This window comes from Nuphar pumila, chromosome 8 (assembly GCF_984573655.1).
Source record: "Nuphar pumila chromosome 8, dmNupPumi1.hap1.1, whole genome shotgun sequence".
NCBI classification, from domain to species: Eukaryota; Viridiplantae; Streptophyta; class Magnoliopsida; order Nymphaeales; family Nymphaeaceae; genus Nuphar; species Nuphar pumila.
In genome coordinates, this window is record NC_143256.1 from 56532940 (window position 1) to 56545950 (window position 13011).

Genomic DNA, 13011 nt, shown 5'->3' on the forward strand with positions numbered 1-13011 from the left:
TAGGGCGCCTAGCGCCCGACAACCATAAGCTGCGCCAAAAGGACCAGCTAGGTGCACTTGGTCGAGCTCGTGCTCGGACCAATGTGCACCTAGTGAGGTCTGTCCCATACGGGTACAAACCGGACAGGTAGTACTGTCCCAACATGCAAACGAAGGACAAAAATCACTAAAACTCAAAAAAAACTACATACTTATGTATATATATACATATATTTTTCTAGTATTGCAGTCAAAAGACTGCCATTTTTTGACCATTTACAGGCATTTCCGGCAAGAGTTTTAAACACAAGATTCATAGATAATTTCGTTATCTTTCTACAGAATCCAAGAAATTCACATTCCGATATACGGTCCAGAAATTATTGCAGAAAAACCAGGCACCACTTGGAACGCTCCTGGGTTGCTGACGGAAAAACGTGTCAGCCAATGACATGGATTTTCTTCAGCTTTGCTAGCCGAAAAAGGCAAAGTTGACAACTAAAAAGTTGTGTATTTATGTCTGAGCTTTCCGAAATGCCCAAGAACTCTCCGATCCGATGCGTATCCAGGGCGATACGCTCATTTTTCTGAAGGGTTTCTTGACAACTCGGAAAAACGAGGATGTAACGAAAAAAAAAAAACTAAGTTTACAAGAAGTAATCCATGGTATTTCAAGGCATAACACAAGGCTTGAATTCAATCTTAAACGAAGTGGAACTCCGTTTCCACCCAGCACAACCGTGGCATAAAGCCACCATGGATCGGTTTGCAAACCGACTCCTTGCCTATACCAAATACACTTTACCGAAAGAAACAACAATGTAAGAGAGGTTTTGCTCACCTTGCTGATCCTTCAGCTGGAGGAGGGCCTCAACACTAGCCAAGTGAGGGAGGAAGGGAGAAGAGAGGAGAAAGAGAGAGAGAAGAAAGGAGAGGGTGTCGACCCTCTCACTTCTCTCTTTTCCCATTTAAAAGAATGAAGGTGATGATGGAGGGTGCGGAGAGATAGGAGAGGAGATGGAGGGCTGGGAGCAAATGGGGGAGGCTCTCCAGCCCCATGCTTTTCACCCTGGGTCAAAGCCTACCCCTCAAGGCTAGGCCTTGAGGGGCCAGCCACTCTCAACAACTCCCCTTGTTTCAAGGGGAGTTGTCTCTTTGACTATTCAAAGAGGCAACCCAATTCAAACAAAAAAATAGATTTTTTCATGAGTTTGTTTTTTTTTTTTTTTTGTTTTATTAAATGCAGCTTGGGGCTACCCCCTAAGAGGTTTCCCAGCCTTTTAGAAAAATACGTTGGCTTTTAGCCAACCACCCTATGAAATGCCAAAAACCACCCTCAACATTGGTTTTTTTCTAACTTTTCAAAAATGCTTTAGAAAGTGTATCTTTTTGAAATTTTGAATTCTTCTTTTGAAGTAGCATGGGCTGGACCCATGCATGTGGGCCCCCATGCCAATAACTCTCCCTAAAGCCCTCCCAAAATTTGGGGCTCATGTGCCCATTTTTTTGACCTTTGGTCAACCCACCTTTTCAAAGCTACTTTTTCCAACTTCTCTTCTTTTCTTTTCTTTTTTTCTTTTTTTTTTTTTTAAGGAAGTAGCATGGGCTGAGCCCATGCTCACGTGGCTTCATGCCACCTACCTTATCAAATTTCCAAAAACAAACCTTGAGTTTGTCTCTTTTCAAACTTTTCAAAAAAACTTTTATTAAATGCATTTTTTTTTCTTGTTTTTAAATTTTTTTTTATCAAGGTAGCATGGGCTGACGTGGACCCATGCTAACCACTTCTTAAATATTCCCCAAACAAGCTTCTTTTAGAATTTTTTTTTTTTTGAAAAAGCCTTACTTCATTTTGTAAAAATTGCAATTCACTTATTTAAAACCCTAATTGCTTTCTTATTTAAAAGCAAGGTTTTAAATTATTTAAATTCTTTATTTCAAACATTCATTTCATGAATTATGACCTAAATTTTAAAACCATTTATTTGGATTTTGAATTCCGATGAGTTTTATTCCTCGCTATGACTCGTATTTTATCGATATACCCTTTTTCGCCAATTTACATGCAATAATAAGGTATTTTTCTCGTTTAGGTTCCGAATTCGGGGTGAGTCTAATTCGATACATTATGAATCTAATTTAGAAACATCAGACCTTAATTCGCCAGGGCTGTCCTTAATCGCTTCGTAAATAAAAATTACGTGATTTAAGACCTTGTTTAGATCTATATGCATAATTATGAGAAACTCTCCCGAGAAAACCAGAAATGACCAATACTGAAAGCATATTTCATATCAAATTTTCTCAAAAATATTGTGGGTCTTACATCCTTCCCTCCTTAAAAGAATTTCGTCCGCGAAATCAGAAGCACAAAAGTCGGGATAGTCTTCCCTCATACACGCTTCAGCCTCCCATGAGCATTCTTCGATGCCATGGAGTCGCCAACACACCTTGACCAACAGAATGGTCTCGGTACGCAAAACTTTTATCTCGATGATTCACGATCTTGGCAGCTTCCTCGTTCATCATCATGTCCTCTTCTATCGATGGAGTCTAATCCGCATAAGCACGATCTTCAAGAGACCTCTTCGGACAAAACTTAGCAATATGCCCGGGTTGTTCACACTTGAAACACTTGCCGTCATAGAGAGGGCAAACTCCAAAAGCATGATCCTTGTTGCACCGTCTACACTTTCGTTGGACATTTGGTTGTCGAGATCGACTCCGTTGCCAGCGATTCTGGTAGTCTTCCTGACGCTTTTGCTTCTTTGCAGGCAATGTGGACTCATCTCCACTGGGATGCTTTTCACTGGTACACACGAGAATCTTGGTCTGTGATCCGGCTCCATTCCACTGGTTCTTCTGCTCCTCGATCTGGGCTTCTTCCAACAGTGTTGCTACCTCGATGGCCTCGTCAAGTGACTTTGGTCCATTAGTGAACACGTTGGTTCTCAGAGTTGGCTTCAACCCACGAGCAAACTTCATTGCTGGATCCTTTTCCAGGACGTACACATTCGGACAATATCGCTCCAAACATCGAAACTTAGTGATGTAATCAGACAGGGTTGTCGTTCCCTGTTGCAAGTCCAAAAATTCTTGCATCTTCTTGCTCCGCTCATGCTTGGGAAAATATGCAGAGTTAATAACCTCTACAAATTCATCCCACGTAACATTCCTGTTTTGGAATTTAACCGTAGAGATTGTGTCCCACCACTTCTCAGCGTGGTCCTTCAAACGATAGGTGCCAAAGTTCACTTTCCGTTCCTCAGGGACATCCAGAACGCGAAAAAAACGTTCTATCTCTCGTAACCATGACTTAGCAGCTTCAGGATCTGTCTTACCTAGGAAAGCAGGAGGATCCAATTCCATAAAGCGCTTCTAGGTGACCGTACCTACGTTCTGCCTATCATGGGCGACCCGCTGAAGGTTCGCGCCCATCTGTTGCATCGCAACCACCTGCTGTTGTACAACCTCTGCAAGGTTGTTCACAGTACCCATAGTATCATTGCATCGGGCTTCCCAGGCCATCTATTAGAACAAACAGATATAATAGTTATTAAGCGATAGGTTTTGCTAAGTAATAACCACAACAATCATTCAAAAGTTTTCGAGTACATAATGCATAATTCAAACAGAGTCACAACACATTTTAATTATGCAACATCTCAAACGGTGCCACATAGGGCCACTGCCGTCAGAAAAACACCATTCTAGACGACCAATGTAAGAGAATCACCACTCTAACACGCAAACCGGAAAATCACTACTCTGACATCATCACAAGAGAATCGTCATTCAAATGACATCGTTGAAGAATCATTACTTCAACAACCTTCATTAGAGAGCCACCACTCTAATGGCATCGTTAGGAAATCACCTCTCTAGCGGCCTTTCTGGAGAGTCACCACCCCAATGGCATCGTCGAAGAGTCACTACCCTGATGGCATCGTTAGAGAGTCACCACTCTAATGGCAATACTGAGGAATCACCACCTCAGTAGCATCACTAGGGAATCACCACCCTAATGGCATTGTTAGAGAGTCACCACTCTAACGTCAATACTAAGGAATCACCACCTCAGTAGCATCACTAGGGAATCACCACCCTAATGGCATCGTCAGAGAATCACACCCTGACGGCATCGTTAGAGAGTCACCACTCTAACGGCATCACTAGAGAATCACCACTCTAGCGGCATTACTGGAGAGTCACCACCCCAGTAGCATCACTAGGGAATCACCACCCTAATGGCATTGTCAGAGAATCACCACCCTGACGGCATCGTTAGAGAGTCACCACTCTAATGGCAATAATGAAGAGTCACCACTTCAGTAGCATCACTAGGGAATCACCACCATAATGGCATCGTCAGAGAGTCACCACCCTGACGGCATCGTTGGCTCTACCAGGAATCACCACCTGAGCCAACTCATCACACCACAATTCCTTTCGACTGTGGTTGGGAAACAAGAACTCCCACATCGCTCCCTTAAGAGCAACAACACCCTAAAGTCCGGTGTTATGTTGTTCCCAACGACGACCCTCTCAGGAGTCGATTGCCATAATTGGCAACGCAAAAGCCACTGCTAGGCGCACATGTTCTCATCACCAAGAACAACTGGGAACAACAACATCCTCCAACGAGAAACACAAAGATTCAATCAGCACAGACAGGGATCTAACCTTCTGTCCGAAAGATTGCTCCCAAAAACATATCTTCCAACAAGGATAAAATTACGAACATATCCAACGAAGTTGGAAAACATAAAGGAATCATAAACTAGCTCAGGAACCCACATCCAAAAGCGCAACACAAACCCTTTACGAGAAAACTACCTCAAGCATGCAGGAAAGGCAACTAAACAACAGAATCACAATCATGCTAAATGAGGCATACTTACAGTGCGATGGTCGATGCGTGCAGAGACTCGAACCACACTCCTAAAACATTGCTTTGATACCAAGATCTATGACGCCCCAAAATCCCAACTTGGAAAATCCTTAAATTTTCAGAGTAAAAAATTTTTTTTTTTTTTGAAAGCATTGCGCAAAAAGGAAAACTAGCAAGGGAAAACAGTTGGAAATTCTGAGCGGGTCACAAGAAGAAACATTTTATTTATTACAAATTGATACATGAGCAATATACATCATTTCCCTTTTCCAAAGACCACTGCCAAGATCTTCAAGTTCTAGAGTGTGGGTTCAGTCCTTTGCCGCACATCGAGCTCCATCGCACCACTAGAGGCCAAACACCTGTATCCCCACAAAACGGGGTCAGTACTCTTGCGAGCTGGTGAGATAAACCATCCATACATTTATCATTTCTAAGGAAAAACATAAGGTATAAAGCATGAAACAAGATACAGATATGTCATGCCTGAAAACTACAAGTAACAGGCTATTGCCAACATGATGGAACAATTAAAAACATTTAAACTAAAGTACAAGTGTGTGTGTCAAGTAAGCAAGTGTACGTGTTACAAGTCTAAGCAACAGTGAAAGTAGCAAGTACAACTACTACAACGAACTGAACAAGGAAAAACAAAACACACAACTACTGAACAATGAGACGAGGGAACTAAGCAAAACAAAGGGCTGAGCCAAACAACTGCTGAACAACAAGCAACTAAGGAACCAAGCACGAGACAAGCGTAAGAACAATACTAACACGAGCAGTGAAGTAAAAATAATACTAAGTGATGAGCGACAAAGTCAAGCCTTAAAACATTTAGACAGTAATGTCAAATATCTGAGTAAGTAAGCAAGGTAGCGAATACTGCTAAGTGATAAGTGACAGTGTCGAACACGAACAACATAGACAGTGATGGCAACCATCTAAGTGAGTAAGCAAAGAAGCTACAACTCTAGCATCACGAAACAAGAATGAGCAGCGCTATCATGACCAAACGATTAGCATTCGCATTCCAGGGCAACAATGAATGTTCATTAATTAGATATCCAAGGCACACGGGATATACTATAAGGAAAAAATACGTGTAACCACACATCCTTAGCACAGGTGAGCTTAACTCACAAGATGGGTCTATCGCCCACAAGAACTTGCCACGAAGTTCATCACCTCTAAAAACCCATCTCAAAACAAGCATATATTTCTGAAATACGTAACAAGTCCCTTTTGTACTTACGAGACGGATCATGAGGTAAGTCGTGTGCCCAATGCAAATGCATACGAAACTAATCAGACATTTAAGCAGTAAAGCACTTAATTAAAGGAGCCATTATGATGATGAAAATCATCGTGTACACCAAACCACGCCTAGGCATAACTTGCGTATCCAGTCACAATTCCTCTTTCTGAGGTTCTTAGGCCCATCCGGCCTGGTGTTCCCCGCAGGGCGACACGAGCAGAAATGCCGAGGACACACTCGGACATTTACGTGTTCCAACACTATCAGCATAGTGAAGAGCCTTACCAACGAAGGCGATAACCATATATGACAATCAGAGATGTGGTAAACATTAGCTTAATGACAAGGGCGAATCACCGCATACGTATGCGTACCGATGTCACATACAATCCATATAACATACATGTCAATAACTACAAGGTATAATTGCTCAACCGTCAAACGTAAATATTAGTATTTACGTATCTTATTACTAGTCATGTGTGAACACATGCAAGGGCTAAGTGGCATTCCACCCAGCAGTAACAAGTGATCGTATTTCGATATTTACAATTATAACAATACAAGCGTACCCAACCCGTGCCTTCTTGCACGAATTTAAACTTTCCAAATGCCTCGTTGTCCCCGTGGGGTACGAAGCGAGGTCTTAGCCATGTCACCCACGTGCTCGGCTTCACCCGACCCAAGAAGAGCACGTTGCCAGTGAAAGCGATCTCACATCACTACCATTTCTATTCTAGGGTATCACAGTACGTGAGCTCTCTCACGATCGTGGGCCACTACCCAAAGACTCCAACCGAGTCCCAAACCTCAACGGGTCAAACTGTGTTAATACCCAGATGGTGTTCGATTTTCTAAGTGTATGACACGTCGAGTGTGAAGCACGCCTCTGGTGCGTAAAACAATCATCACATATGAACATGAATGAACAAGTAACACTCGACTACGCATTCATTAACCTACGGTCAAGATGTGCCAACGCGCACGTGCAAAACAAGAAAGGTCATAAAGTAAAAATCAATCGCACAGGTATCGAGCCGAAGCAACGATACAAACAAATATATTTTTAAAACGACACAACTCGCTATTTTTGAGCGGTACAAGGTTCAAAATGCATATACGATAGCCATTGTATATGCGAAGAGCGTCCAGAGCCTGGACTACATATTTTTTTTCCAAATACACGTACTCCAACCGACGTATCGCAGCAAAGCTCGCGTAGCGAAGCCTTCCGCAAAGGACCCTCACAAATTGATACTTGCGAGTGTCGAAAGTGAGACTCAACCTAATTCCGTTCGTACAGGAAACACATCATCAATCCTCAAGGCATGGTCGCACTCTGCCCACACGACGGGGCACGGACAAGGCTATCTGCCAGAAAGGTCCGACGAAACGGACAAACACACGCAAGCGTGTGATGCGATGCCAGTCGCGAGCTTAACCATCTTGCTTCCACGATGGGACAGCGGAGCATGAGCAACAAAAACCCAAGGCTGCAACGACTTCGTTGCTTAGAAGCGAACATTCTCGCTTAACAAGCTAATCTCCGCTTGCAGGCCGGCGGCAACGAGGGAGACAGTTGTCGCCACCGGTGGACTTCCGTGAGAACTCCAAGGGTAACATGGGGACCCGTTTCGAGTCCGCAAGCAGCTCCAACCAGGAGCCGGGGTCCATCTTAGAGCTACCCCAGTGGCAACGGAGTTGCCGGGTGCCTGAGCACTTGGCACCAACTTGGTGCCAAACAGGGAAAAGATGAGCGAGGCTCGGGTGGGGCCTGCTGCAACAGGGCCGACAGATCTACATCGACCTTGGTCTGCACCTCATGTGCAGACCAAGTGCTGCCAGGCTGCAGCACTGGCTTGAAGGCCAACACCATGCTCTCCCGGGTGCATCCGCACCCGGCTAAACGAAAGGAGAGCCCCACGGTGGCTCGACAAGGCTAGGCCCAATTGGGCCGGCCAAGACCACGCAGCGGGTCTGGTCCAACCCTGACCAGACCCAACTGGGTCACAAGGAAGCCCCTGGTCTGACCCAAAGGTGGGTTCGGACCAGGGCGCTGGTTGAACTCACACCCGCACCAAAGGTGCACCCAACAGAAAGGGGGCGCCCACACCAGATTTGGGTGGCGCCCACCGAACAATAGTTTTGACCCAGTGGGTCCAGACCCAACTGGGTCAAGCACAGGTGAGAGACCTGTCGGAGGGCCTGCACCCATGGTCTGACCCAAAAAGGGCTCAGACCAGGTCCAGCCCACAGCCTGCCAAGGATGCGCCAAGCGAAGTAGGGCGCCTAGCGCCCGACAGCCATAAGCTGCGCCAAAAGGACCAGCTAGGTGCACTTGGTCGAGCTTGTGCTCGGACCAATGTGCACCTAGTGAGGTCTGTCCCATACGGGTACAAAATGGACAGGTAGTACTGTCCCAACATGCAAACGAAGGACAAAAATCACTAAAACTCAAAAAAAACTACATACTTATGTATATATATATATATATTCTAATATTGCAGTCAAAAGACTGCCATTTTTCTACCATTTAGAAGCATTTCCGGCAAGAGTTTTGAACACAAGATTCATAGATAATTTCGTTAGCTTTCTACAGAATCCAAGAAATCCACATTCTGATATACGGTCCAGAAATTATTGCAGAAAAACCAGGCACCACTTGGAACGCTCCTGGGTTGCTGACGAAAAAACGTGTCAGCCAATGACGTGGATTTTCTTCAGCTTTTCAAGCCGAAACAGGCAAAGTTGACAACTAAAAAGTTGTGTGTCTATGTCTGAGCTTTCCGAAATGCACAAGAACTCTCCAATCTGATGAGTATCCACGGCGATACGCTCATTTTTCCGAAGGTTTTCCTGACAACTCGGAAAAACGAGGATGTAACGAAAAAAAAACTAAGTTTACAAGAAGTAATCCATAGTATTTCAAGGCATAACACAAGGCTTGAATGCAATCTTAAACGAAGTGGAACTCCGTTTCCACCCAGCACAACCGTGGCATAAAGCCACCATGGATCGGTTTGCACCTTGCACGTGCAAACCGACTCCATGCCTATACCAAATACACTTTACCGAAAGAAACAACAATGTAAGGGAGGTTTTGCTCACCTTGCTGATCCTTCAGCTGGAGGAGGGCCTCAACACTAGCCAAGTGAGGGAGGAAGGGAGAAGAGAGGAGAAGGAGAGAGAGAAGAAAGGAGAGGGTGTCGACCCTCTCACTTCTCTCTTTTCCCATTTAAAAGAATGAAGGTGATGATGGAGGGTGGGGAGAGAGAGGAGAGGAGATGGAGGGCTGGGAGCAAATGGGGGAGGCTCTCCAGCCCCATGCTTTTCACCCTGGGTCAAAGCCTACCCCTCAAGGCTAGGCCTTGAGGGGCCAGCCACTCTCAACAACTCCCCTTGTTTCAAGGGGAGTTGTCTCTTTGACTATTCAAAGAGGCAATCCAATTCAAACAAAAAAATCGATTTTTTCATGAGTTTGTTTGTTTTTTTTTTTTTTTTGTTTCATTAAATGCAGCTTGGGGCTACCCCCTAAGAGGTGCCCCAGCCCTTTAGAAAAATACGTTGGCTTTTAGCCAACCACCCTATGAAATGCCAAAAACCACCCTCAACATTGGTTTTTTTCTAACTTTTCAAAAATGCTTTAGAAAGTGTATCTTTTTGAAATTTTGAATTCTTCTTTTGAAGTAGCATGGACTGGACCCATGCATGTGGGCCCCCATGCCAATAACTCTCCCTAAAGCCCTCCCAAAATTTGGGGCTCATGTGCCCATTTTTTTGACCTTTGGTCAACCCACCTTTTCAAAGCTACTTTTTCAAACTTCTCTTCTTTTTTTTTTTTTTTCTTTTTTTCTTTTTTTAAGGAAGTAGCATGGGCTGAGCCCATGCTCACGTGGCTTCATGCCACCTACCTTATCAAATTTCCAAAAACAAACCTTGAGTTTGTCTCTTTTCAAACTTTTCAAAAAAACTTTTATTAAATGCATTTTTTTTCTTGTTTTTAAATTTTTTTTATCAAGGTAGCATGGGCTTACGTGGACCCATGCTAACCACTTCTTAAATATTCCCCAAACAAGCTTCTTTTAGAAAATTTTTTTTTTTGAAAAAGCCTTACTTTATTTTGTAAAAATTGCAATTCACTTATTTAAAACCCTAATTGCTTTCTTATTTAAAAGCAAGGTTTTAAATTATTTAAATTCTTTATTTCAAACATTCATTTCATGAATTATGACCTAAATTTTAAAACCATTTATTTGGATTTTGAATTCCGATGAGTTTTATTCCTCGCTATGACTCGTATTTTATCGATATACCCTTTTTCGCCAATTTACATGCAATAACGAGGTATTTTTCTCGTTTAGGTTCCGAATTCAGGTTGAGTCTAATTCGATACATTATGAATCTAATTTAGAAACATCAGACCTTAATTCGCCAGGGCTGTCCTTAATCGCTTCGTAAATAAAAATTACGTGATTTAAGACCTCGTTTAGATCTATATGCATAATTATGAGAAACTCTTCCGAGAAAACCAGAAATGACCAATACTGAAAGCATATTTCATATCAAATTTTCTCAAAAATATCGTGGGTCTTACATACTAAGTATAACTGACTCGCAGGAATTGATTCGTTTCGCATTTTGAGAAAAAATACTATTTTTACCGGTAAATGCCTCATGAATTTTATTCAGATATTTTCTGAAAAATTGCAGGTCTTACATCATTACCCCCTTAAAGGAATTTCATCCGCGAAAATCAGCTAAGAGTACAAAGTGAAGAGTTCAGGATATTTATCCCGCATATCCGATTCGGTCTCCCAAGTGCAGTCATCGATTTCATGATGCTGCCACCTTACTTTAACAAGTGAAATGACCTTCCTCCTTAGCACTTGCTCTCGTCGGTCCATGATCTCTATTGGCCTTTCTAACACCGTCATATCTTCTTGAATGTCAATATCTTCATGTTGAATGACGTGAGAAGGATCATGAACATACTTTCTAAGCATTGACATGTGAAATACATCATGTATTTGCGCGTATTGCGGTGGCAATGCTACACGGTAGGCAGTCTCTCTGATTCGGCTCAAAACTTCAAAGGGACCAATGAATCTGGGGCTGAGTTTTCCCTTCTTTCCAAAACAAAACACAGTTTTGGTTGGAGAGAGCTTGATAAAAACCTTATCTCCAACCACAAAAGTGAGCTCCCTATGCCATTGATCTGCGTAGCTCTTCTGTCGACTTTGAGCAGTCAGTAGCTTCTTTCTGATCATATGAACCTGCTGAGTGTAGTGCTGCAACACAATGGGCGAGTCCAAGGTTCGCTCATCCACTTCACCCCAATGGATTGGTGATCGACAGGGTCGCCTGTATAAGGCTTCATACGGTGCCATCCCAATGCTAGCGTGGTGGCTGTGACGCCCCAAACCCCGACCTTGTAAAAACCTTTGGTTTTTGAGGAAATTTTTTTTTTGAAGGATATACAGAGTGAAAAACAACTAGCGGATGTAAAGGTGGGAAACAGGGGTAAAGCAAGGGCCGCAAGTCTGAGCGAGCCACAGTGAGAAAGCCAAACCACAGTAGACAAGTAAAGTATTCTTCATTTCCACAATAGTTATAATGATACAAAACGAGACTGGGTACAAAAAAGGGACTGTCTCACAAAAAGGAGGGGTACAACCCCTCAACCCCAAAACCAGAAGAAGCCAGAATCTGCTGCAAAGTGTGGGTCTCAAGGCTCCTGCTGTGCGCCGTCGCATCGCGCTGCGTCTACTTGTCACCTGCATCCCCATAAAACGGGGTCAGTACTCTTGCGAGTTGGTGAGACAAACCATCCATACATTATCATTTTTAAGGAAAAACAGAAGGTAAGCAACAAGCTACACGTGTGTATAAGTACCAGACTATAACTAGCATGATGGAACAGTTAGAAACATTTGAAATAAAAGTACAAGTGCGTGTCAGGTAGGTGCATGTGCCACAAGACTATAAAACTACAAGTGAGTAACAGTGCAACCACTAAAGTAACAAAACAGAAACAGAACGACAGATGTAGCAGCTAAAGCAACAGAATAGGAACCAACCAAAAGAGGGTAGCAACTGAACAAAAGTGTGTACTGCTCTAAAGTAACAACTACAGTAAGTCAGTCTGATTGGTTAGTCCTTATGTTCATCTTTTTACCTCCTTCGGGTACGCGAAGGAAAACCCTCGAGTTCTGTGAGACATGCACCGGGGCGTCTGTTATTCAATTTCTAATGTGGTAACCGGGGATGCTACAGAACGAGAAAACCACCTGTGGGCGACACGCAGCCAGGAGAAACCTTTCACAGGGGTAAAGGATTGCAATCCGTACTACTGCAGTAGTAGAGGTCCCTGCAGAGGGTACCTTGACCTCCCTAACTCCGAGTGACTGGAGGTCAGAGGGCACATCGGCTCCTCTAAAGAACAAGTCGTAGTAATGACACGTCACTCGGGGCTGTACCATTCACCCTCTCCCTGAGTGACCAAATTGTGAATGGGGCGCGGCAGGTTTATCTTATTTAGGCTCATACTTTAAGTCATACCTCCTCTCGAGGTAGTCGCCCCTCGTGGTCCCCGTGGGGTACGCAAACGAGGACTTGGCCTGCCCATCCACGTGCTCGGCCTCACACGGCCACCACGAGCACATCACCTGTGAAGACGATAATATAGCATTTTATTTATGCCTAGGGCGACACGAACATGTGAGCATATTCTCACCAACCCGGGCCATTGCCCGTAGACCCCAACCGAGTCTCAAGACCTCAATAAGTCAAAGTGCCACACCCTACGAAAATTCTCGTACCTTTCAAAGTGCATGCCATGTCGAGTGTAAAGCACGCCTCTGGTGCAGTGTATATCCATTGCTAT